This window comes from Callorhinus ursinus, unplaced genomic scaffold, assembly GCF_003265705.2.
Source record: "Callorhinus ursinus isolate GAN/ISIS: 27379988/994484 unplaced genomic scaffold, GSC_fseal_2.0 scaffold102, whole genome shotgun sequence".
NCBI lineage: Eukaryota > Metazoa > Chordata > Mammalia > Carnivora > Otariidae > Callorhinus > Callorhinus ursinus.
This window is the reverse complement of record NW_027397164.1, coordinates 671,541-693,018: the sequence shown is the minus strand read 5'-3', so window position 1 is coordinate 693,018 and position 21,478 is coordinate 671,541. Positions and strand designations below refer to the sequence as shown.

The 21,478-nt window shown below is 47.1% G+C and overlaps 1 long non-coding RNA gene across 1 annotated transcript; it reads left to right on the top strand.

Moving 5' to 3' along the window:
• The first annotated feature begins 16,335 nt into the window (after window positions 1–16,335).
• On the top strand, window positions 16,336–20,011 carry LOC112815706 (uncharacterized). The gene is made up of 2 exons (XR_003206041.2): window positions 16,336–16,370; window positions 19,647–20,011. It is a non-coding gene; the product is annotated as an uncharacterized lncRNA (long non-coding RNA).
• Window positions 20,012–21,478: the final 1,467 nt, after the last annotated feature.

Genomic DNA, 21,478 nt, shown 5'->3' with positions numbered 1-21,478 from the left:
TCCCGGGAAGAGGCAGCTATTGGAAGGAGAAAGAAAGGGGCATGTCGCCTGTTCTCCACTCCCACACTCAGGGCCGGGGACCCCTCGCCTCGCGTCTTTGAGTTCCGACGACTGACCTCCCTTGTTTCTGACCTGTGATCAGTGGTGTCTCAGAGTTTTCCTCCTGCTGCCGGAGAAAGGAGGTCCTCACCCTCATCCCAGCCCCGTCTCCCCACCCATTTAGTATCCGCGTTCTCAGTGAGGCCGGGGCCAGGTCTACGTCCAGAGAGCGCAGGTGGCCCTACGCGCTAACCTAGGAGGCCAAGGAGCTGTCGGAGAGACTGTGTATCTGGCGTTTGACTTGTCAGCACCAACGGATGGATTCATCTGCTCCTAGGGTGGGGGATGGGAATCCAGAATAAGCTTAGGAGCCCAGCGCCTGGAACCACTCAGGACAGTGAGCCTAGACCGGCAGCTATGGGCCTGGACTCCGTAGAGGTTCCCAGCAGTAAGGCTGGTGCCCACAGTGGTGCCAAGGCACGGCTTTCTCTCGGAGTCCTACTCCCTCACATCACCCCAGGGCCCCTGGCTTGAGGGTTAACCCCGTGGCTGCCAGCATTGCTGCATGGTGCCACCAAATCTCTGAAGGTTAGGAGGGCCCCTAAAGCTGATTTCATCTTTTAGGGGAAGGTGAAAGAGATGGATGCATAGTCTGGCTTTTTTGTCACCCTTTGCCTCCCAGTTGCTCTCTCATCCCTGCTCTCACCTGCTCCATTCCTCTACTCAACCTGTTCTCTTTCATACACTGAAAGCCCCAGCTCCCGCAGAAATCTTTCTTTGCTCATTAAGAGGGGGTCCACCCAATTTCCCTATCTGGCTTTAGGAAGGTCCATCCTCGGGCTCAGCTCATATCTATTCACCAACTATGCCCACCTGCTGGATTTACTCCATTTTGCTACTGTATGGTCATATGTCTCCACATTGATTCCAATGTGCACCAACATCTGAATATGATCAGCAGGCAGGGACCCTCTATTAACACAAACAGAGGAGGAAGAGATAAAAAGCCTGTACAAGTTCACAACCCTGGTCTGACTCCCTGGGGGCAGGGGAGAAGGTCCTGGCTCCCAGCACAGATCTCATGTCCACTCAACCTCAGCCTCAATTCTTGGCTCCTGGGACCTCAGACTTGATCTTTTCCATCCCTCCTTTGCCTTTTCTCTCTTACCTCACTTCTAGAAGCCCCTCTTATCATCTTCCTGCCTCCAGATACATAGCCAATGCCAATCATGATGGTCTTTTGTTTTTCAATTGCAGGATATGTTATATGCACAAAAGAGCACATAAACCACATAGGTGCAGTTTAAAGAATATTTACAAAACAAACACCAGTGTCATCACCTTAAAGATGAAGAAATAGAAATAGAAAACTGTCAAGAACTCAGGATTTCCCATATACCTCTCCCAGATCTCATCTTCATCCATACCCCCAAGAGATAACCACTGACCTTTGTGATAAACATTTCCTTGCTTTTCTTAATAGTTCTATCACCTATGTGTCCATCAATAAAAAAATGTAGTTTAATGTTTCTCTATTAAAAGAAAATTCTTTCTATATTATTCTTTCTAGTCGTTCTATATTTTTTTCCTTGCATACTATTCCAATGCATGTCAATACTACAGTTTATCTATTCTATCATTGAGGGTAACTGTGTATCAGATAGGGCCTAGTAAGAAAAACAGAAACCATATTATGTATTTCAGATAGAGGAAATTTAATACAGGGAATTGGTTACACAAGAGTTAGAAGACTAAAAGCAAAAAAAGAAAGGGAACACCGAGACACCACGGAACCAGTAATAAATGAAGCAACGAGGGCTCAGGGAACAAAAGAGAAGAGGTGGGATTACTACACCCAAGGAGCCCACAGGGAGGGCCCTACTGAGTTGGGGCTCAGACTCAGGCAGAGTCACCAGCGGGCTGCTGCTTAACCCTCAGAGGAGGCTTCTACAAAGCTGGTTCTTGGCATGCAGAAAGAAACTGAAGGCTGGAGCCAACTTCCAGCAGTAGAGCAACTCTGAACAAAACCAGAAAAATGGGGAGATAGTTTCCTCTCCCTTCTTCCTGTGTTCCATCTCTCTCTAGTGTCTCCTATTAACAGAACCTAACAGAAAGCTGGTTAGTAATGGAGTCTGGAAAACAAGTTTGCAGAGTCTTAGTTCCACCCAGCATCAGACAGCAAAGACGCGAAGAATGGAGTTGGAGCAGAAAGGCAAGAAATGAATAACAGGTACCCGTCTACCTCTTTTCCTGCTCAACATTTACACACATGTTTCTATACATATTTGAACAGTAACAAACTTCATGCCTTTGCCTAGCAAGATGTAATTGTCCTCTGTACAAAAGAAGATGCTCTGGCGCCCTCCCCAAAAGTGGAGATGCAAAATCTTTACAGTAACAGTATCCATTTCTGGGTGATGCTAATACCTCTCCTAGTTCAGCCACATTTCCTCTAGAGGATTCTGTAACCTAAAGACTGAAGTATAAAATTCACCACCAACAACAGCCCTTATATAAAGTAATAAGGGTAAGAAAGGATGAGGGGAATTAAAATAGAGAGAGGGTATATATAATACAAAACAAGCAAGAAAGAAAATTCCTGGAGGCGCCTGTGTGGTTCAGTCCGTTGAGCATCTGACTTTCGATTTCAGCTCAGGTCATGATCTCAGGGTCCTGGGATAGAGCTCCTGTTCAGTGGGGAGTCTGCTTTTCTCTTTCTTCCTTTGCCCCTCCCCCTACTCATGCTCACTCTCAAATAAATAAAAATAATTTAAAAAAAAGATTTATTTGAGGGGTGCCTGGGTGGCTCAGTCGTTAAGCGTCTGCCTTCGGCTCGGGTCATGGTCCCGGGGTCCTGGGATCAAGCCCCGCATCGGGCTCCCTGCTCAACGGGAAGCCTGCTTCTCCCTCTCCCACTCCCCCAGCTTGTGTTCCCTCTCTCGCTGTGTCTTTCTCTGTCAAATAAATAAAATCTTTAAAAAATAAAAATAAAAATAAATAAAAAAAGATTTATTTGAGAGAGAGACAGAGAGTGAGCAGAGGGGCAGAGGGAGAGGGGGAGAAGCAGGCTTCCCGCTGAGCAAGGAGTCTATTCAGGGCTCGATCCCAGGACCCTGAGATCATGACCTGAGCTGAAGGCAGACGCTTAACGACTGAGCCACCCAGGTGCCCCTCTCAAATAAATCTTAAAAAGAAAGAAAATACCAGTAACTTCTACAATCCTTATTTCTGTAAGTTGTCTTAAGTTGATCTTTATAACTCTCCTCTTCCATTATTCATTTCATTTTCACTTGCCCTTAGCCAAAATCTCAGTTTGTTGTTACTGTTTTTTGACCAGGTCAGGTGACCAAATCTTCATTCTTGATAAATCTAAATCCTCAGAATTGAGTTCCTATGTTTTTTTTTAAGATTTTATTTATTTATTTGAGAGAGAGAGAATGAGAGATAGAGAGCACGAGAGGGAAGAGGGTCAGAGGGAGAAGCAGACTCCCTGCTGAGCAGGGAGCCCGATGTGGGACTCGATCCCGGGACTCCAGGATCATGACCTGAGCCGAAGGCAGTCGCTTCACCAACTGAGCCACCCAGGCTCCCCCTATGTTTTTTCTTTAACTTTTGCTATCAGACATGGAAGAAAGAGCCCTACCAGCAAATCACATGGGTTCTAGACATAGTCCACCCTACCATCATTGTATAGCTGCAATGCAATATCCCTTGGTATTTGGGATAGTCACCGCAGAAAGTAACCTCCTTCTGTGCTCTGAGCCCAGGCAAGCCTTAATCTCCAGCTGAATGGAACCATTGTTACATCTAGTGAAAGGATTCTTCCCTTGATGAAGTCAAGGTTGTCCATGCTCCTTCCACATTCCCCAAGTCCTTGGGTACACTGGAAGAACCTCCAGCTGCCAGGAAAACTGCAGTTCTTTCCCCGAGGGCTTTCTCTGGCCACTGGAGCCTGCCCTACTAACACTGGGCAGGCTGAAAGTTCTGGGGAATGGTACTCCCATCCAGAGCAACCTTCAGGGAATACTGGATGGGAATTGGTGAATAAATACCTCAGTTCTCTCAGCCCTCACGTGGGATGGTGCTGAGGCTCAATTATTATTATTATTTTTAAAAGATTTTATTTATCTGACAGAGAGAGAACAACAGCAGGAACACAAGCAGGGGGAGTGGGGGAGGGAGAAGCAGGCTTCCCGCCGAGCAGGGAGCCCAAGGTGGGGCTCGATCCCAGGACGCTGAGATCATGACCTGAGCCGAAGGCAGACACTTAACGACTGAGCCACCCAGGCGCCCCCTTTGACAATTTTTTAATTGAGTTGATTGTCTTTGTGCAATTGATCTTTAAGCTGATGCTGATAATTTACTAAAAATTTCTATAAGACGAAATAATTGACCTGCAGCTTCTTTTGGATTGTCTTGACACACAATTAGGTCATTTGCAAAAACAGGTTTGTTTTTCCCTTGCCAAATAACAAGCATCCTTGTCCTGTGGCCTCAGAAGGAAAGATTTCGTTATTTTTTTTAAATTTTATTTATTTATTTGAGAGAGAGAGAATGAGAGATAGAGAGCACGAGAGGGAAGAGAGTCAGAGGGAGAAGCAGACTCCCCACTGAGCGGGGAGCCCGATGCGGGACTCGATCCTGGGACTCCAGGATCATGACCCGAGCCGAAGGCAGTCGCCTAACCAACTGAGCCACCCAGGCGCCCGGAAAGATTTCGTTATTAAGCATGATGTTTGCTATAGGTTTTTTTTATAGATATTCCTTCTCAGGCTACAGAAGTTCCCTTCTATTCTTAGTTTGCTCAAAGTGTTAATCATTAATGGATGGCAAATTTTATCAAATGTGTTTTCTGTTTCTGAGATGAATATATAGTTTTTACTCTTTCTTCATATTCATGTGGAGGTTTACATTAATTGATTTTTCTAATGTTATAAATTCCATTTATACGATAAGCCAATTTGGTCATGGTGTATTATAGTTATATATATATATATAAAACTGGTTTTAGGTTACTTAATGTTTTATTCATTTAGGATTTAAAAACTTATGTTCATGTGTGAGATTGACCTGTTATTTTCCTTCCTTGTACTATCCATGCCAGGTTTGGGTATTAAGATTATGTTAAATGAGTTAAGACATGCCCTCTTATCTTTTATGCTTTGTGGAATAATTTGTGAATCTTAGAAGCATTTGCTTCTTGAATATGTGGCTGAATTTAGTGATGAAGCTAACTGGTCACGGAACTATCTTTGACTGCTGATCCAATTTCTTTAATAGTTGTGGATTATTTGGGTATTCTGTTTATTCTTAGTTTTTTATTTTGACTTTGTCAATTGGTTTCTCCATTTTTATTTTTTTATTTTTTATTTTTTTTTTTAAAGATTTTATTTATTTATTTCAGAGAGAGAGAATGAGAGATAGAAAGCACGAGAGGGAAGAGGGTCAGAGGGAGAAGCAGACTCCCTGCTGAGCAGGAAGCCCGATGTGGGACTCGATCCCGGGACTCCAGGATCATGACCTGAGCTGAAGGCAGTCGCTTAACCAACTGAGCCACCCAGGCGCCCGGTTTCTCCATTTTTAAAAATCAACATCACTGAGGAATAATTTACACACAATAAGTGCACCCATGTTAATTTTACAAGTCAGTGAATTTTGACAAATGTATACACCCACAATAAAGATATGGAATATTTCCATCCCCAAAAAGGTTTCTTTGTGCCTCCTCCCTGTCAGTCCTCTGCATCACCCCTCACCTCAGGCAACCATTTATCTACTTTCTGTCACTGTAGACTAGTTTTGTTTTTGTTTTTTTTTTAGAACTTCATTAAGTGAAATCATATAGGAGGTACAATGTTGTGTCTAGCTTCTTTCACTTAGCATAACATTTTGGAAATTCATTCATGTTGTTGCAAGTGTCCTTAATTCATCCCTTATTATTGCTGATGGGGATTGGTGGATAAATATAGTGGATAAAGTGTATTATTCCATTGTATGATGTAACACAATTTATTTGTCCATTCACTTGTTGGTGGACATTGGGATTGTTTTGATTCTTTTTTACTGTTTTGGCTAACGCTACTACAAATAGTATTGTATAAATTTTCAATACTTGTAATCAAATATTTTTGTTTCTCTTGGGTATATACCTAGAAATGGAATTGCTAATCATATGGTAAGTATGTGTTTAACTTTGTAAGAAATTTCCCAAGTGGTTGTACCATTTTACATCCCTATCATCAATGTATGGGAGGTCCACTTGCTTCATATAGTTGCCAACATTCAGTATTTTTTTTTAAGGATTTTATTATTTATTTGACAGAGACACAGCAAGAGAGGGAACACAAGCAGGGGGAGTGGGAGAGGGAGAAGCAGGCTTCCCACTGAGTGGGGAGCCGGATGCGGGGCTCGATTCCAGGACCCCGGGATCATGACCTGAGCCGAAGGCAGACGCTTAACAACTGAGCCACCCAGGCGCCCCAACATTCAGTATTTTTATTCTTTTTAATTTAATTTTTATTTTTTTAAGTTTTTTTTAAAGATTTTATTTATTTATTTGAGAGAGAGAGAATGAGAGATAGAGAGCAGGAGAGGGAAGAGGGTCAGAGGGAGAAGCAGACTCCCCGCCGAGCAGGGAGCCCGATGTGGGACTTGATCCCGGGACTCCAGGATCATGACCTGAGCCGAAGGCAGTCGCTTAACCAACTGAGCCACCCAGGCGCCCCTTTTTTTTTTTTAAAGATTTTAATTTTTTATATGACAGAGAGACACAGCGAGAGAGGGAACACAAGCAGGGGGAGTGGCAGAGGGAGAAGCAGGCTTCCTGCCGAGCAGGGAGCCAGATGCGGGGCTTGATCCCAGGACCCTGGGATCATGACCTGAGCCGAAGGCAGATGCTTAACGACTGAGCCACCCAGGCGCCCCAGCAACTACTGATTTCTAGAACCATAGATTAATTCTGCCTATTCTAGAACTTTATATAAATGGAAACATACAATAAATACTCTTTGGCTCTGGCTGTTTTCATTCAGCATGATGCTTTTGAGATTCACTGATGTTGAAGCATGGGTAAGTAATTGTTTATTTTTATTGATGAGACGTATACCACAGTTTGTCTATTCATTCTCCTGGATTTTCTTTTTTAAAGATTTTATTTATTTATTTGACAGAGAGAGACACAGCGAGAGAGGGAACACAAGCAGGGGGAGTGGGAGAGGGAGAAGCAGGCTTCCTGCTGAGCAGGGAGGGCTCCATCCCAGGAGCCTGGGATCATGACCTGAGCTGAAGGCAGACACTTAACGACTGAGCCACCCAGGTGCCCAATTCATTCTCCTGTTGATTGAAGTTTGAACTATTTCTAGTTTTTCGGTGATTATGAAGAAAACTTTGATGAACATTCTCATTCAAGGTTTTTGTGAACAAATATTTCATATCTTCTTGGATCAATATCTAGGAGTGAATAAATGAATCATAAGATAAGTATATGATTAACTTTTAAAGAAACTGCGAAAGCATTTTCCAAAGTGGTTGTACAATTTGTACAATGTGGGGCGCCTGGGTGGCTCAGTCGTTAAGCATCTGCCTTCGGCTCAGGTCATGATCCCAGTGTGCTGGGATCAAGCCCTGCATCGGGCTCCCTGCTCAGCGGGAAGCCTGCTTCTCCCTCTCCCACTCCCCCTGCTTTTGTTCCCTCTCTGGCTGTCTCTATGTCAAATAAATAAAATCTTAAAAAAAAAACAATTTGTACAATATATAAAACTGTATGATTCCCAATACTCCACCTCTTTTCCAACACTTGGTGCTGTTGATCTTTTTGCACTTTTTTTTTAAGATTTTATTTATTTGGGCGCCTGGGTAGCTCAGTTGGTTAAGCGACTGCCTTCGGCTCAGGTCATGATCCTGGAGTCCCGGGATCGAGTCCCACATCGGGCTCCCTGCTCAACAGGGAGTCTGCTTCTCCCTCTGACCCTCTTCCCTCTCGTGCTATCTCTCATTCCCTCTCTCTCAAATAAATAAATAAAATCTTTTTTTTCAAAGATTTATTTATTTGAGAGAGCGAGAATGAGAGAGAGAGTACATGAGAGGGGAGAGGGTCAGAGGGAGAAGCAGGCTCCTCGCCGAGCAGGGAGCCCGATGCGGGACTCGATCCCGGGACTCCAGGATCATGACCTGAGCCGAAGGCAGTCGCTTAACCAACTGAGCCACCCAGGCGCCCTAAATAAATAAAATCTTAAAAAAAGATTTTATTTATTTGACAGAGAGAGAGTTAGCGAGAGCAGGAACACAAGCGGGGGGAGTGGGAGAGGGAGAAGCAGGCTTCCTGCCGAGCAGGGAGCCCGATGCAGGACTCGATCCCAGGACCCTGGGATCATGATCTGAGCCGAAGGCAGATGCTTAACGACTGAGCCACCCAGGCTGAGCCACCCAGGTACCTCGATCTTTTTGCATGTTAACCATTTAGGTGAGTATGTAGTGATATCTCATCGTGGACTTAATTTGCATTTCTCTGATGACTAATGCTGTTGAGCTTTTTCATGAGCTTATTAGCCATTTATTTTTGTAAGTCTGTGATGTGTCTGTTCAAGACTTTTGCCATGTTTTTTATTGAGTTGTTTGCCTTTTTCATTATTGAGTTGTAGGAGCTCTTTATATAGTCTAGATACAAGGCTTCTGTCAGATATGTATGTTGCAAACATTTTCTCTCAGACCATGACTTATTGAGTTACTCAAGGTGCTGGATTTTGTTGTTTTCCAAAATGCTGGACTTGGTTCTAACAGGCAATTAGTTAATTTATTCATGATAAGCTTAATTCTTTTATTTTTTTAACTTAATTATTTTAAAGCTTATTTTTTTAGATGTTAGGGAAGGTCTAAATTTGCCTTTACTCTAAGGTTAAAATTGCCCTACTAACTAAAGTGTTTGTTACCTTTCTAGAGTCTCTACTGAGTGTCCTGAGTGTTTGTTTTGTTTTTTTTAATATTTTATTTATTCATTTGAGACACAGAGATACAGAGAGAGAGAGAGAGAGCATGAGCAGAGGAAAAGGCAGAGGGAGAGGGAGAAGCAGGCTCCCCACTGAGCCAGGAACCCAACGTGGGGCTCGATCCCAGGACCCTGGGATCATGACATGAGCCGAAGGCAGACACTTAACCATCTGAGCCACCCAAGCGCCCCTGTCCTGAGTGTTTTAACAAGGTTTCTCCACTCTGGATGGCTAACTTAACTATATCCTAGTCTTCTGTAATCTCTGGGAAGTCTTTAGCTTACAGCAGGCCACTGCCTCTCTCAGATGTGTGGAGTTTCACCCCCACATACATGGCTTAGTCTTCAACAGCAGTCTCTAGGACGCTCCGATGCATATTTCTGGAGCTCTTTGCATCCATAGCTCCTTCTTCTTTAGTATTCCATTCTGCAAATTCCAGTTGTTACAGCTTCCCCAAACTCTGATCTCTCAGCTCAACCCAGCAAACCCACTGCTTTAGGAAAACTTCCCAGTACTGTGGTCTAGACAGTGCCTCCAGGCAGAAACTGCGACAATTATAGGGCTCACCTTGTTTCTCCCCTTCTCCTAGAGATCTCGGCCCTGCCCTGCCTGTCATCAGTGTCTAAAACAGTTGTTTCATATATGTTTTCTAGCTTTCTAGTTCTTTACAGCAAGACAGCAAGTCCAATCCTTGTAACTTTGTCAGGATGAGATAGAATTCCCTTTTTTCTTCTTGGTTTAAGTCACAATTATTTTAAGTCATAATTTTCTAAGACTTTGTCCATTTTATTGAAAATTTAAAAATTTTGGCATAAATTTATCCATCATATCCTCTTATTTTTTAATGCCCTTAAAATTGGTAGCGAAGTTTACCTTTTCATTTCTTTTTAAAAACATTTTATTTATTTATTTTAAGTAATCTCTACACCTAACATGGGGCTTGAAATTACAACCCCAAGATCAAGAGTTGGATGCTCTTCTAAGTGAGCCAGCCAGGCACTCCATCACCTTTTCATTTCTGATATTTGCAATATGAGATCTTTGTTTTCATGATAAATCCACTGGAGATTTTTAAATTTTATCAATCTTTTTTAAAAAACTAACTTTGGGGGTGCCTGGGTGGCTCAGTCATGAGCGTCTGCCTTCGGCTCAGGTCATGGTCCCAGGGTCCTGGGATCGAGCCCCACATCGGGCTCCCTGCTCGTTGGGAAGCCTGCTTCTCCCTCTCCCACTCCCCCTGCTTGTGTTCCCTCTCTCGCTGTGTCTCTTTCTGTCAAATAAATACAATGTTAAAAAAAAGAACAACTAACTTTGTTGTTACTCATTCTATGATATTTTATTTTGGATTTTATGTATTTTTACTCTTAGTTTTTTTTCTACTTTTAAGGGACTCATCTTGTTCTGCTAAATTATAGAAATGGTACTTAAATTATTTATTATAAACTTATTATCCAATATATACATTTAAGGCCATAATTTTTCTCTCTGAATATTGCTTTGGCCACATCCCACAAATATTTTTTCATTCAGTTCAAAACATTTTATAATTTCCATTTTGGTTTCTTCTTTAACCCATGGGAACCAGTAGAACAGATAGATAGAGACATACAGATAGAGATCTCTCTCTCTCTCTCTCTCTCTCAGTGAACATATATATGTATATATATGTATATATATTTATAAATATATTTTGGGTATTTATAGATAAATGTTTATATATTAAAAATACATATAGATATTTATATATAAATACATATAAATATTTATATTTGGTACATTTGATTTACTGCTTTATCACAAAGAAATTGGCTTACTCAATTGTGGGGGGCTTGTTAGGCAAGTCCAAAGTCTGTAGGGCAGGGGCTGATGCTGCAGTCCACAGGCATAAATTCTCCTCCATCAGGGAGCCCTTCCTTTTGTTCTCAAGGCCTTCCAACTGATTGGAGAGGACCATCCATATTATGCTTTACTTAAAGTCAACAGATTGTAGGGGTTAATCACATATACAGAATACTTTCACAGCAACACCTAGATCAGTGTTTAACTGAATAATGGAGCACTATAGTCAAGTTGACATGTAGAACTAACCCATCACATTGCTCTGTTGGACTCTGATGCTTCTCTCATGATTAGAGCATGAGTTTTAGGAAGGAAGAGCATGGAGTCCCCTATTCATCCAATCATATCAAGTATACGTACTATCAACATAATTAATGGCTGATGATGTTGACCTTGCTCATGGCTGAGGTAGCATTTGTCAGATTACTACACTGTCAAGTTATGTGCCTCCTCCCCCCTACACACTTCCCAAACTTCTTGAAGGGAGTCACTGTGCACTGCCTACATTTGAAGAGTGGGGAGTTATGTTCCCCCTCCTTGAGGATGGAGTATCAATATATATATATATATATATATATATTTTAAAGATTTTATTTATTTAATTGACAGAGAGAGAGAGAGAGACAGAGAGAGAGGGAACACAAGTGGGGGGAGTGGGAGAGGGAGAAGCAGGCCTCCCGCCAAGCAGGGAGCCCGATGCGGGGCTCGATCCCAGGACCCTGGGACCATGACCCGAGCCGAAGGCAGTCGCTTCACCAACTGAGCCACCCAGGCACCCCTATATATATATTTTAAAGATTTTATTTATTTATTCATAAGAGACAGAAAGAGAGAGGCAGAGGGAGAAGCAGGCTCCCAAGGAGCAGGGAGCCCAGTGCAGGACTCGATCCCAGGACTCCAGGATCATGACCTGAGCCGAAGGCAGACGCTTAACCATCTGAGCCACCCAGGCGCGCGGAGTATCAATATATATTATCTAGAATTCTTCTGCTTGGGAGATTTATCTCTTCCCTTCCATTTATTAATTTATTCAAACATTTAAATATATCAATACAGACTCATGGATATTTATTTTATACTTTGGGTTATAATCCAATACTACTCTGTTTATTTATTTATTTATTTATTTTTAAGATTTTTATTTATTTATTTAACAGAGATAGAGAGAGAGCACAAGTAGGCACAGCGGCAGACAGAGGGCGAGGGAGAAGCAGACTCTCCGCTGAGCAGGGAGCCCGATGCGGGGCTCTATCCCAGGACCCTGGGACCATGACCCGAGCTGAAGGCAGCCGCTTAACCGACTGAGCCACTCAGGCGCCCCTACTTTGTTTATTTTTTTGCTCCTATTGTTCTAGGCTCGACCATCGGGAACTGCATGGTATGTATTTGCCCATCTTCTGACCTCTATCAGCATCAGCGTGCACATTCAACAAACATTTATTGAGCATCTGTGTGTGCCATGCCCTGTGATACTCAACCACGTTCTACATGTAGTTTCCTGCATAAGTGGAGGAAATGAAGAGGAAGAAGGAAACTGGAAGTTAGAGCTATGACATTTGAACATTAGCAAGGAGTAAAAGGCTCTGATTTGGGCTATAGAAAGGTCATCAGTCACAGGGAAGCCAATGGATAGCTTCTTGATGATTTGGCCAGATACGGTGGAAGTTTTGCAATTACTCCCGGGTTTCTGGCTTGAGCAATGGGTGGCTGGGGATGTCATTGGCTGAGATAGGGCAACCTGGAAGAGGACCAAGTTACAAGAGCGTGCAGAGTGTAAGGAGAAGACAGCTCAGGAAAGACAAACTTTGGGGAGCACCGACAAGGGCGGAGGTGATAGGAGAAAGATGAGCCAGCCTAGAAGATAGAGAAGAAACCATCAAAGAGATAGGAGGGGAGCTAAAAGCAGACATTTCCAAGAAGGGAGAGGCTGCACATGTCAAATGCGAGGGAGAAATCCAGTTGGGGAGCTGGGCAGTGTCCATTAGATTTAGCAACTAATTGGTTATTAGTGGAAAGGGGAGATGGGGAGATGCTGGACAGCCTTGGGCAGAGGAGGGAACGAGGGGTGAGGAAGAGGAGGTGAGCTGTGAATGGGAGAGCAACAGGGCAATCGTTGTAGGGTCAAGAGAAGATCGGTTATTTTAATGGGGTAGGCTTAAGTTCATTTCGGGCTGTAGAGAAGGAGCGGGGGCGGGGGGACGACCTTGAGGGAGGAAGACTGTAAGTGGTGGGGGTGGTGTGCTCAGGAGAGGTAGGGAGTCCCAAGGAACAGCCTGAGCCCCCTGGAGGGCGGGCGGTGTCACTACAGACACGTTTACAGGAGTTGCGGGTAGGAGAGGTTATTTATTAAATTCTTTAAAGTCCAAGGGCCTTGGGGCGCCTGCGTGGCTCCGTCGTTAACCGTCTGCCTTCAGCTTGGGTCGTGATCCCAGGGTCCTGGGATCGAGCCCCGCATCGGGCTCCCTGCTCCGCGGGAAGCCTGCTTCTCCCTCTCCCACTCCCCCTGCTTGTGTTCCCTCTCTCGCTGTGTCTCTCTCTGTCAAATAAATAAAATCTTAAAAAATAAAAAAATAAAGTCCAAGGGCCTTTACTGGTGGAGAGAAATCCTCACTAGTATGCAAACTTGGTTTCATGTCCCATTTATTAACCTTCTGAATCTACTGAGGAATTGATATCGCTTTAAGCAATCAACATCTCTCTAATATTCACCCAACAAATTCACCCAAATTAGGAATTTGACAAATTTCTCTAAACATTTTTTTTCTCTAAACATGTTAAGCACGAATTGCCTTTTGGCAATGCCAATAAAACTAGGGAACGCTTACTATTGTGTTTGCTACGTGCCAGGCACTGTTTGACATGCTTTATATGCCGTATTTCATGGATCCTCACAACCTTGGGAGGAAGGTACTAGATATCACCCGGTTCCAGTTTGGCATCTGAGCAGACGGAAGTCCAGAGAGGTGAAGTAAACTGCCCAAGGTCACACAGTTGGAAAATGCTAGAGTTGGAATATGAACTCAGTCACCTGGGCCATGGTGACTCTACCACAATTAGGCACTGTAATGGAAACATGGCTGATTTTTCGGAAGGCTTTACACACCTTAAACAATTGACAAAACAGACACAAAATTATTTCCAAACATAGTATGTCTGGTTACCAGGCCAACTGAGGATTCTTTGCAATGGTTATTTTCCAATGATCTAAACTCTGTCTTTAAAGTACAAAATGAGGGGCGCCTGGGTGGCTCAGTCGTTAAGCATCTGCCTTTGGCTCAGGTCATGATCCCGGAGTCCTGGGATCGAGGCCCGCATCGGGCTCCCTGCTCGGCGGGAAGCCTGCTTCTCCCTCTCCACTCCCCCTGCTTGTGTTCCCTCTCTTGTTGTATCTCTGTCAAATAAATAAATAAAATCTTTAAAAAAAAAAAAGTACAAAATGAGGAGAGGGAACTTAGAACAACCTGGGTGTTGGGCCACATGTGGTCTGAGTCTGAGTGCGGACCTCCAACAGCAGAGTCCTGGATGTGAGAGGACACACCTGTGGTGGGATCATGCAAGGTTTGGGGGCCGCCGGGCAGAGGAGGCAGATGGAGGGGGGCTACACACCGCAGGGGCTGGCCAACCTTGGCAGCTGCCCTCCAGGTCTTCCCATTTGAGATGGAGACGAGATGGCGGGACCCACCAAGCCGTGGGCCCACTCCTTCATGGACATAGTACCTACAGCGCTTTGAGCACATCTGTTTACCTCTCTGCTACATCATGGTTGGAGGGTGGGAATCCCTGCTCGTCCTGAGGTTTATAGGCCAAAACGAATGTGTGACTTGGTGCCTGGGAGGCTCACATGGGTTCTGGGCGGCTGCCTTTCTCTGCACAGTCCCAGGACCATGGGGTTTACTCTCTTCCAGACTTGAGGCCCAGGCCCCTCAGCATGGGTTTGAGGCTTTTGTATCTCCAAGGACTAGTACGGTGCCAGACACATTATAGGGCAAAATAAATGTTATGGATCTACTCCTTGGATGAATAAATGAACTAACTCCCCATCTTGTCAGAGCTGAGGCTTAGCAAACCCCATGTCTTGCAGCTATCCAAAAGACAAACTGAAGCATCAACTGGAAACCCTTCCCCCATCCTCTGCTTCCCACCCATATCAGACCTAGTATTTTTTCTCCAAGGCAAGATGGGTTAATGTCCCCTCCCAAGTCGCCCAGCTGACAGCACTGGATTCTGTGATAGGGGCCTGGGCCCCGCAGGCACCACTCTCTACTCCCCACCCCACCCTACTCCACCCAGTGCCCCCTTCGGCACCACTGGCCAGGCTGAAGTTGAAATTAACCAGCGTGGGGGGCAGGCCCGAGGCTCTGGGTCCTGATTGGCTGCTCCAAGGCTTATTCAAAAAGAAACAAGAAGCAGTGGGGGTGGGTGGGTGGGGAGGTGAGGTTGGTGAGCTTGGCCTTGGGGGGGCTCCCTGCCCTCCTCCAGGCTCTGGGAGGAGCAGCTGCTATTGAACTGAGTCTGTTGGAGCCTCTTGATCTCCCCACCCTGGGACACAGAGGCACATGGGAGGAATAGAGGTTTCTGAAGGTTCCCCCACAAGGTCTCCCCAGAGCTCAATCTTCCTGTTGGGTTTGGGGGTGGGCAGCTCAAGGTCCCCCGATTGGGACAGTCTGCAAAGGAGGAGAAGCTAGGGTCCGGGGTTCTTGGAACCCGGAGGCCTTGCAACTCTCCTTCCCCACCAGCAGGCCTTTGGGCATCCACCCCCACCGGCTGGGAATATCACACCTCAGGGTCCAGCATATGGAGGGCTCCCTCAAGAGACCCCTGTGCTGACAGGGTTTTCTCCTAACCATGGCACTAGGTCCTAATTATTATTATTATTATTATTATTATTATTATTATTTTTAAAGATTTTATTTATTTGACAGAGAGAGACACAGCGAGAGAGGGAACACAAGCAGGGGGAGTGGGAGAGGGAGAAGCAGGCTTCCAGCTGAGCAGGGAGCCCGACACGGGGCTTGATCCCAGAACCCTGGGATCATGACTGGAGTCGAAGGCAGATGCCCAACGACTGAGCCACCCAGGCGCCCCAGTAGCTACTAATTATCAAACATGACTATGTGCCTAGAGCTCTGTACAGGGCTTCCTGTACAAAATCTCATACTACCTCCTAACCTCTCTGGGAGGCTGAATGTTATGAAGGATCTGAGACTTTAATGATATCTGGGAACTTACTCAAGGTCATACAGCTGGTAAGAGGCATACCACAATGCCCCTGCAAAACACACACACACACACACACACACACACACACACACACACGGACACACCCATAGGCCCAGGCCCTGGGACAGACCCTGCCATCAGCTGTCAGGCAGAGGCGCCAAACATCTGGCTTAGCAGATAGGAGGGACAGAGAGGGGATGGAACTGTTAGAGGCGGGAAGAGCTGTCCCTCACATCAGGCCTGGCCCTTTTCTGGAGGAGCCATTTGTCGCTTCCGCCAGGAGGGACGGTGAGAGAAGGAGGGCTGGGAGGGGAGGCCCAGACAGACGGGGAGGCCTACCTGCCCTGGAGGGGCAGCCACAGAGAGAGACCCCAGGGGACGCATATAAGACACAAGCGAAGGGCAAGACAGGAAAGACAGAGGAGAGACGGAAGAGACCTCCCCAAGTCCTGCTCCTGCTCAGGTGCGCCAGCCGCCCTCTCGCCACCGCGACTGAACAGGAGCAAATTCCTGCGCCCCACCCCGATAGCCGCCTCCCCCCTCCCCCAGCCCAGGCCCAGCAAGTGTGGAGCTGCCCTCGTTGTTTACTGCGAAGGTTTCCTGTGGCGTCACAACTGCAACGATCCGCATTCTATCAGCACTTTAAAACGAGTGGCACCGAGAGGGTGACTGGGGGAGACCCCTCCTTAATGCCGGGGTTCCTCCCACACAGCAAAAGTTGCCCCGGGGACCACAGATGCAGCCTTCTAGACGTAGCACCCTGCCACCTTGCCTCCTGGCATCAGGGACCCTCCGAGCCCAGAGGGATACTGCCTGGGGCGGACCCCTCGCTCCCATCCCCCCAGCCAAAGAGGCTGTGGCCTACTTCGCATTTCTGAGTAGACCTGGGAAGGAGGGGGTAGGGACAGCGAGCTTCCCAGCGGAGCCTGATGGTTGGTAGCCCGAGTGAGGCCTAGGCGGACCCCACCCCACCTAGTTCGGAGCTCCTGCTGGGTGCAGGTCAGCCCTGAAAGGGGGACTGAGTCTCAGGGGGGCCGTCGCGAAGGGGAGGAAGCGCATAGGTGGGGGTCCCTGCAGGAAGACCCAGAGAAGAGCAGCCACAATGGGGAACACGTGGCAAGTCAACTGAAGGGGAGGTGGCTGGCCTGCCTAAGGAGAGGGACGGAGCTCAATTTAAAAAAAACGTTTAGCCAGGGGAAGGGCGAGTGCAGAGACCAGGACTAGTACGGCAGGACCTGGGATCAAGAGCAAGTTCACAGCCAGGAGGCCAGACCAGGATGTCAACAGAAACTGGGTCAGAAGGAAGAATTTGGACTTTATCCTGAGGTCGCCAGAAGCGGCTGGGCGTGGACTACGGAGTGCAGGGTCAGGGGGCCCCTGCTTACTGTGTATGGTTCCCTGTGTGCCCTAGCCCCCTAGCCCTGTGGGAAGGAAGAGGGGACCGCTCTCCACACTTCCTCCACCCAGGCACGGCTCCCATGCATGGAGCCTCCAGGTACGGGGCCTCTCTCCAGCCCACTCACCTGTGGGTTCTCTGCTCCTCCCCAAAGGTCCTTCAGGTGTGGAGCTCCCCACAAACAGGCCTGCATCCCCCCTCCCCCTGCTGTCTGGGCCCTAGGTGGGCAGAGGTTGGGAGGATTCAGGCCTGAATGTGGATTCCGCTGGAAGGAAGGGGTTGGCCAACCTGTCCACCCGCCTTCCAGGCCTCCGTAAGCCTGTAAGCCCAGTGCAGCCCCACCTGAGCCTGAGGGTCCCACTTGGGTCTGGCTCCCTGGGGCGGCTTGACCTGGAACTCTCACTGACTGAGAAGAGCCATTTCCTTGAGGGTTTGCCCTCCCTGTCCGCATTCCAATCTTTGTACCCTGGCTGCCCTTGTGGGAATCCCGTTCCAGTTCCACGCTTATGAGCGGTGTGACCTCTGGGAGGTTATTTGAACTCTCTGTGCCCCACTTTATTCAAATATTGGGAGGATTAACAAAGAACAGCCTGTAGGACAGCTGGCCTTGTTGAGGGTGGTCTTTGCGCCCTGTGACCCAAGTCTTTTCCTATGGCTGAGGAAGCAGAGGGTCAGAGCTTGCTGGTTAATGGGAAAGAGCGAGGTGGGAAGGGCCTAGAGTTTAGCCTCCCCACCCTTGGCTGAGGTTTGGCCCAAGTCTAAACTCTTCCTCATTCCAAAGCCCTTCAGTCTCCGGGGAGCTGTGTGCCATCCCCATTGCTTCTCTCTCCCCCTGTGGGCTGTGCTTTACCCCTGGGGACAGAGGCTAGACCACAGGGTCAGTGTTGGATGAGAAGGAACCAAAAAGAATTATTTGGACCAGGACCTGCTGGGCTGGGAAATGGAAGGGGCCAGCACTACAGGGGACGAGACAGCACTGTCAGTGTTCTGCACCAGAGGGTCCCACTTGTCTGGAAAGAAGCCTCCTCCTTGAAGCCTTCCCTGACCACTTTGCAATCTAATCAGAGAACTCCTGGGGCCTGAGCAGTTGCAGCTCAGCCTTGGCGAGCAGGGTGCCCTGTTACTGCATGTGGTAAGGGCCAACCATCTGTGCATCACTGAGGCATTTCTAGAGAGCTTTCCCATGTATTAGCTCATTTAATCCTCCCAAGGGCCCTGGGAGGGAAGGAAGATAACGTTTACAACCTCCAGCCTAAGGTTCAGGGAAGTTTGAAAGTCTTCCTCACCGAGCATCAGCTGAGACAAAAGTCCTGGCCCCCTGGTTCCAAGTCACACGGTCTGTCCCCTCCAGCACTTCTCCTGAGGGTGGGGCTACCTCTGGGCGCGAAACTTAAACTCCAAATTTCCTAGCGGCCTCGGAGAAAAGAAGATCTGAAAAGATAGGTAGGTAGTTCTCCCTCAGCCGAAACAAAGTGAAACAATACAACCTATTAGTTCCCCTGAAGTTTCAAACCTCTTCCTAGCACTGGGACCAACGAATTCATGGCTTCTATGTAACATCCTCACCCCGTGATTTGTGGAAGAGTTACAGAAAACCGTCCAAAACAACCAGCTCTTATGTTGATTCCATTAGAAGCTAAAGGCATGCCATGGTGAGAACTCGAGGTGGGAACTTCCCAGGGAAACAGCACTAATAGAGTCCCCATGATTGTTTGCTGGCTTCTAACTTGATCCAGGGTGGAGGATCTCCTCTCAGGGAAGCGGGCGCGATGGGTAGAAAGCACTGAACCAACGCCGGAGCCACAGAGAGCAAGGTTCATGGCCCTATTACCTGCTATGTCACCTTAGGCAAGTTACCTAATCTCTCAGAGCCTCATTTTCCCCATCTGTTTCCCTGAAACAGTTATTGTGGGGAGTCATTCATTCATTCAGTAAAAATTCAGAGCCTACCTGTGCCAGGCACTGTGCTAGGCTCTGGAGATACAGTGATAGACAAGTCTAGCAAAAAACTTGCCCTCATGGAATTTATTTTCTAGTGGAAAGAGGTAATTAAGCAGGAAACTATCAGCTGGTCAGAAAAAGAAGAGGATTTAGCAGGTGATATGACTCTGGCAGAGAATGACAGGGCGTCCTCTAATTTTCATTCTCCTTTTCTTCCCATGAACTAGAACTCTGGACACAAGACTTCCCAAAATAAAGACTACATTTCCCAGGCTCCCTTGAAGCTGAGCATAGCCATGTGACTAGTCCTGACTAATGGGGTGTAAGCAGAAACAGCCTCCAGGAAATGTCCTTCAAGGGAAGGGGCGCATCGTCCTTTACCCTTTCCTCCTTCCTGTTGACTGGAATGCAGAAGTGATGGCTGAAGCTCAAGCAGCCATCATGAACCACGAAGAGAAAGCCACTTGCCAAAGATGCCACAAAATACAAGGTACCTGGGTGGAGTCCCTGACACTGTAGAGCACCAGGGCAGCCTGGGACCTCCTACTCCAGGTTTTACATCAAAGAGGAATAAACTCCTGTTTTGCTTAAACCACTGAGATTTTGGGTTTTCTATCACACACAGTCCACCCTGATTTTCCTTGACACTGTGATAGAGTGGTGGGGGGTTATCTCTAAATGGTTGGCCGAAGAAGGTTTTTTGCAGGGGTAACATTGATCAGAGGCCCGAATGGTGAAAAGGAGCCACCGGGGAGCATCCAGGCAGGGTGGCAAGAGACAGGCAGGAATAATGCAGGTGCCTAGGGCGCCTGGGTGGCTCAGTGTCGGTTAAGCGTCTGCCTTCGGCTCAGGTCATGATCCCGGGGTCCTGGGATCGAGCCCAGCTTTGCGGGGGGGAATCCCTGCTCAACGGGGAACCTGCTTCTCCCTCTCCCTCTGCCTTCCGCTCCCCCTGCTTGTGGCTTCTCTCTCTCTCAAATAAATAAATAAAATCTTAAAAAAAAAAAAAAAGAATGATGCAGGTGCCTTAGTGGAGCAGGAAAAGGGGGGTGAGCAAAGGGCAGGAGGGGCCTGCAGTAGGGAGTGGGTGTCACCCCACATGGGGGGAAGTCATGAAGGATTTTACACAAGGGAGTGATGTCTTCTGACCTGTTTTTAAAAGGTCACTCTGCAGGGCGCCTGAGTGGCGCAGTCAATTAAGCATCCGAGGACTCTTGGTTCCAGCTCAGGTCCTCATCTCAGGGTCCTGGGATCGAGCCCTGTGTCAGCTCGGTGCTTAGCATGGAGTCGGCTTGAGAGTCTCTCTCCCTCTCAGCCCCTCCTCCCCACACACTCTCTCTCTCAAATAGATAAATCAATTTTTAAAAAAAATATACATACATACATACATACATACATACATACATACATACATAAAATAAAAGGTCACTCTGAGTGCTGGAGGGCCCCTAGGGGCCCCAAGTGAAGCCAGGTGATCAGATGGGAGGCTCCTGGGGTGGTTGAGGAGTGAGGTAGTGGGGGTATAGGATTCCCAGAGAGGAAGGCTGGGCTGGTTCATCCCTGAGCTCCTTTCCACTTCCACTCCCAACCCCCCACCTCCCCTGTCCTCCCACCCCCACACCGCTCACCTGCCCTAATGATGACTGGTCCATTCATAATGTACAGGGATTACCGCCCATTTCCATTAACCCCCGGCCGGCCCTGCGCCTCCAGCTCACGCTGTACCTTACATCTCTCTGGTCCTTCCATGTGGGAGGCCTTACTCCCTCTTCTGATGCACTTTTCTAAGACGCAGCTCAGAAGACTCCCTGGGGACATCTCCACTTCCCAAATTACTTGTCATTCAGGCCCACCCATCCTTTGTTCCTACCCGTCATTGCACTCTGTGATTGTTATGTGCTGCCATCCGCACTGGACATGGACTCCTTGAGGAGGGGGTACTGTGTGATTCAGTCCCCATGGCTCCTTCGCCCCCTACATAATCAGTCCCTTACCTGTGTCCAGAACAGGCGATGTTGTCAAGGTCGATCCCGTCTTCATTTCTTCTGGTCTTCACAAC